This window comes from Delphinapterus leucas, chromosome 4 (genome assembly GCF_059928025.1).
Source record: "Delphinapterus leucas isolate spDelLeu-1000000601 "Yukka" chromosome 4, BTC_Dleu_Yukka2, whole genome shotgun sequence".
Classification (NCBI taxonomy): domain Eukaryota; kingdom Metazoa; phylum Chordata; class Mammalia; order Artiodactyla; family Monodontidae; genus Delphinapterus; species Delphinapterus leucas.
The window spans coordinates 28,550,959-28,556,958 of NC_143132.1; the positions used below are offsets into that span (position 1 = coordinate 28,550,959).

Genomic DNA, 6,000 nt, shown 5'->3' on the forward strand with positions numbered 1-6,000 from the left:
AATTGGAAGAGGAATAAAAATGGAAATAGAATTGGTGCTTTTACCAACACTCAACAAGCTTCCTGCTTCTGATGCTAAAGCAATTTTTAAAAAGACATAACTACCTATGCATTCTTTGATCCAGTGGAAGCTTTAAAATTTCTGTGCGTGAGGTTATAAATGCTCAGCCTTCCTTGCTAACTCTGTGTTAAGCATTCCTAGTCCAAACCATAGAAAATGTAACTGCTCTCCAATGGTGTTTCCCGGAAGTAATTTCTTATTTTATTTCTTCCTCCTTTTGTCACTCAGTACCTCACACTGGCCTTCACAGGAAGTCTTACAAATAGGCAACCAGAGTCACCTATAAACTAGATGACATACCATCATGAAACCTCTCACTATCTTCTCTGCTTAAGGATTTGAGAGTTAAACTAGATGACATATAAAGTCTTTCTTGCCCCGGTGTCCTGTGAGATTCAAAGTTTAACTGTTAGAGTTACATACATATTCGCTCTGGCTGTTAAAATCCAATCTGCCCCCCTGCTCGTGATCTTTCTCCTCTCAACATGAGAGATTTGTCACTCTTTCTTCAATATGTCACATTGGATGGGTCTCATGAAGGATCAAGTTATTTTCAACACTTGATGCTGGTACATACAATTAGTGTAACCATATTGATCCACGAATGCAAACGCTATACTGCCCAGTAGAAAGATGGAGTTCTTTCCTTTAAACACTGTTCACCACCAACAATAAAAATACAAACTCCTGACTAATCTTCCAGATAGTACATCCTTATCTTTCTGACTTTGAGAAGTATATTCTCTGTTCCATTTCTTGATCTTGCTCTTTTATACTGCCCTGTATTCTAAGTAGTTTTTTCCATATTTTAGCATCATTGGGAATTTGTTTTAAAACATGTATTTCTTCCAGATTATACCATTACCTGAGTTGGGAGTTATTTTGCATCATTTTGCATCTTCACACTTCAATATACGGGAATTGAAAGGATTTTAGGATTGAGCCTCTAATGAGGCCTTTTCTTCTTTCTTAAAGATACTCCAGGGTGTTATAGGCTCCAGTAGTGGTAATCTCTTATGAAAATTACCTGTAGTTCCCGTCTTCTGAAGGCAACAATTATAGGAGTAAGATCCCCCATCATCTTCTTGTCTTCCCCACAGATTTGAAGATATATTCTTCTATTTATTCTGTTAACATCAAGCTGGGGAATTCTATTAGGTTGTGAGCTGGGAGTATTGACCCAGGAGTGGGGATCTACTCTAATTACTACCTTCTTAGAACAAGAATTGAAGATAATTACTTATCTCATTTTCAATTAAAAACCTTAGCTCTCTCTAGTCCTGTAATACCATAAGGCCTCGTATGGGGCCAGTGGAATCTTATTCTTAACTGCTCTCCGCTCTATCCATCTGCATTTATACTAAATGAAGTGCTTATGGAAATGGGTAAAACTTTAATCTCTTGTTCCTTTATTATTTTGTGTAGAAGTGTTGTGATTAACCTTTGCTAAATAGTGGAATGACAATTCCCTAAGGCCTTTTTTTTCATTTTGGAAGATAGATATTTGCAGTTTCCTCTTTTAAAACAAAAAAATTACCTTTTCTTAATTGTATGGAAAGGACTCTGTCTTCCTCTAGAGCAGAAATATTACCTTTTTAAATTTTAATATCCTCAAGTTCTAGTACACTTCATACTAAACATTCAATAGTAAGAGTGACAAAGGAAATGACGAAGCTGGAATTTGTCAGGATAAAAAAAAAGAAAATATGCTGAAGAAAACCTGTCGCAAACACAGTTGGTCGCCTGTCCAATGTTAATTCAACTCCCCAATTCCAACCACACCAACTTCCTCCTTTCTCCAGATACCTACCTTTCTCTGCAGCCATATACTTAAAGGAAACTCACTCCAACTCCAGGCTCTGGGGTAAGTCCTAACTGGTCTAAGATTAACATGGTGCCAATGCTTTTGTCAATGGTTTAAGCATGGCCATGTGACATATGTCTGGCTAATGAGCCAGACTTCTGCAAGGAAAATTGTTTTCTTCCTGAAAGCTGTACATAGAAAAGGTGGCCCCATTTTTCTGCCCTTGGTCATTGTTCTATCTGGATACGTCATCCAGACCTGGTATGACCATTTTGAACCCTGAGAGGAGCCAGCCATAAGAGAATCTAAGGCACAGAAAAATTCAAAGCTGGTCCCTGACTATACTATGTCTCAGGGCTGCCCAGCCACTGGACTTTTTTGCTACAAGAAGTAATTAATGGTCTTATCATTTAAGCATGTTGAATCAAGGTTTTCTGTTACTTGAAGCTATAATCATCCTGATAAAAAATTATTCTAGGGCTTCCCTGGTGGCGCAGTGGTTGGGAATCCGCCTGCTGATGAAGGGGACATGGGTTCGTGCCCCAGTCCAGGAAGGTCCCACATACCGTGGAGCGGCTGGGCCCGTGAGCCATGGTGGCTGGGCCTGCGCGTCCGGAGCCTGTGCTCCGCAGCGGGAGAGGCCACAGCAGTGAGAGGCCCGCGTACCGCAAAAAAAAAAAAAAAAAATTATTCTATATTTCTTTTTTTTTCTGGAAAGTCTAAAAACAAAACTTTAAACAGTGTATTGAACTTTCCCTTGGGATCTTAGGTCTTGCAGGAAGCTATGAGGAAAAGCAATGTGGGAGGCGGAATTAGGTCATATTTGCATACGTGTAGCAAAAGAGATAACCAAAGTATTTAGTTTAAAATGTCTCACAATTCCAAAAGTTTGGCTTTAAAACACAGCAGCATGAATTCCACTTTTTGCTCCTGATGTTTGTAACTCCTGGTCAAAGACCATGAGAATGTGAAATGACCATGGGTATAAGGAATGATGGGATCTTCCAATCCCCATTGTCCACTGCTATATATGTGTGTATCCCATTCCAGCATGCAGAATCAGGAAGCCTTGCTATGTACACTACAAGGGTAAGCAAGACTTAGATATTTTATTTTTACCTTTTGTTACGGTGTCACTCATACAGGGAGGCTGTCACTGAGTAAACACGCTTCACTTCTCACACGAAGAAAGGAGATCTGTATCACTTTACCTTAAAACACACAGCAGAAAGAACTTGATGCAATTCCATACCTAGTTTTGCAAATCTGCTGGCATGAGGAGTCTCAGTAATGGATTTGGATGTGTCCTAGAGTTTACTGTGCCAATATCAATTGAATTAAGACTTCAAACCTTCTCAGAGAACTTCCCATCCTTCATTTCAAATGAATGCACAGACTGCTTTCAGCTACTGAAGTGCTGGCCCTGAAATGAAAAGTGAATTCCTCTCAACTAAGGTGGATTGCAGAAACCCACAACATCAGATTTGGATCAGGATCCGAACTAAACTTTTTTTTTTTTTTAGTGTAAATAATGATTTCCACTCTTTCCAGAATTTTACAGTGGGCTTGTAGTGGAAAGAGCACTGGATTAGGACAAGCATCTTGGACTCTAGAAGTTTGTTTTGTCCCTGTCACTTTATTCTTGTGTAACTATGCAAATAGTTTTACCTCCTTGAATTTCAGGTTTTTGATTTTTTAAATTTTTATTATTTTTAAAATTTTTGTCCACGCCTTGGGGCACGTGGGATCTTAGTTCCCTGACCAGGGATCAAACCTGAGGCCCCTGCAGTGGAAGCACAGAGTCTTAACCACTGCACAGCCAGGGAAGTCCCTCTGTTTCTTAATTTTTTAAATGACAATAATTGGTTTTGCCAAATAGCTGACCCATCCTGGCACTGGTGGGTGGAATGACATTGTTGACAAAGAAAAACAAGGCATCCTCAGTTCGGAGATGAATTTGCTTCTGGATCAAGAAGTAGAACTGACCAACTGTAAGATCAGAAGGCACCAGATATTTCTTTTTGTCCAGGTCTCCTATCCAAGGTTTGGGAGGCTTTTCTACTCTCACCGGGACCCAATCAGGGTATTTCTTTCGGATCTTCTTGCCCTCAGAGCAGCGCTTCTCAAAAGGATGCTCCTCTTTATATACCAACTTCATCCTACCGGGAACTGGGCTGGACCAGGCTGGGCTGAGGGAACCCCGCGGGGAGGTGACGGCGGCGATGCGCGGACTGAAAACTTTTATGTTTAGAACAATTTGGGTGTGTGAATCTACACTTATCATTGCATAGTTTACGAAAACTACGTATAGATCAAATATTTCCAATGAAAATTTAGCTTCCAAATTGAGATATTCTGTAAATAAAGTACACACTGAATTTTGAAGACTTCGTAGGATAAAAAGAATGCAAAGTAAAAAAAAAAAATCAATATGATAAACACAAAAGTACCATACAAATCCTAGTTATCATTATTATTATTCCATCTCTTATTTTTAAGGAGATTTGAGGACATATCCAAATTGATTGCATTCTGAAGGGCCTGAGATGCCAAACCTGGACCTTGGTGTGAAGATAACCAGGCCTCCATAGAAACCCCCAAGTGTATATTTCCCAAGCATCATTAGATTCATGACCTCTTTTTTTTTTCTTTTAAAGTTGTGTTAATTCATCAAAAATCTATTAAGTTCTTATTACATCTCGATCTAGTTCTAGGCTCTAAGATACGAAGACATGTAAGAAGCTTACAATCTTGTAGGTGAAAGGGCCCAACTAGAAAATATAAATATAAGGCAGTAAGTAGGAAGAAAGTGTATGGAAAGTTAGGACAACTATGGGAAATTAGCGACAATATCTGTTCTAATTTGAGGTTTTTGAATCTCAAATGCTGAGAAAAAATACCATCTCCTTTCTCCCTAATAATCGGTTCTCATAGATCCTCTCAGATTTCTCACTACAGTACAGCCAACTTGAATCCCAGTACAGATTTCCAAGGTTCTACAGGTCCCTCCCACCCCCAGAAGGTTTTAAAACAGATGCAGGAGGAAGCTCACCAACTGATTAATTTTCATCTCAACTTTCATTATGTTGATAGCATTTTTGAGGGCAAAGGACACACCAGAGCCCTCTGAATGCCAAAAGGAGGATGAGGTTGCTGGCTGAGGGTGTTCTGAATAGGTTAGGAGGCTATGGATGAACTCCATCTCTTCCCGCCTGAGATTTCTACAGATAGTGTGTTTTATGAGAGTCTCTAGTTGGAAGAGAAGTTGAGACAAGGAGAAGGTGCCTCATTTGCAAAAATTCTAATCATGGGAATAGGTGAAAGGGAAGAGGTAATAGAATTAAGAATCCTGATTTATAGCTTGCTGAATAACCACTTACAGTTTAAAAACAAATATGTTCTAAATATGTACTCTAAATATGTCATTTTATAATAAGTTGACTTATAATCAAAGCAGAAATAATAGAGTGTTTCTTTTTACCATCCATTCCTGGAGTCTTCGCTAACGTGTGGCTATGGACTTGAAAGTAAATCCAAAGATACGTTTGTCCCATGTGAGCCACTGATGGCATCACAATGGCAAATTCCATGCCCTTACCTTGGAGGTTTATCCACTTTCTGGACCTGAAGTCAGGGACTGAAAACTTGTTTAAATAAAAAAAATTAGACTTGAGAAAAATTAATCAAGCATCTTGGAGATCTCGCAAAGTTTAATCATAGCATAAATAACGCATGAACTTTTACAGAGAGATTATATGACTGGTGACCTTAAAGTAACCTCCTGTGGGACTCAGACCCTTCCTCCCCACACTGGTGTGCCTCCTTCCAGGTTTCAGCCATCATCCTTATGGCCACAATAGGAGGAGAGGAACCATGTGTCCTGGAAACTCAGTGATTGTTCTCTCCTCTGTGGCATTCAGGTTACTATTGCTGTATAATCAGTTATCCCCAAATTTAGCAGCTTCAAATGATTGTTTTGCTCACAATTTTGTGAGTCAGGAATTTGTAAGCTGTTAGCTGGGCAGTTTTTGCTTGGGGTTTCTCATGAAATTGCACTCAGATGTTGATGATGGCTGTAGTCATCTGAAGGCTCCACGGGATTTCCTGCCTAAGATGGTGCGCTCATAGGGCTGGTA

General features: G+C 39.5%; 1 pseudogene; it reads right to left on the reverse strand.

The window, feature by feature from the left end:
* Positions 1 to 4,022, reverse strand: part of LOC115802365 (uncharacterized) — a 53,062-nt pseudogene extending 49,040 nt beyond the window's left edge.
* Positions 4,023 to 6,000: the final 1,978 nt, after the last annotated feature.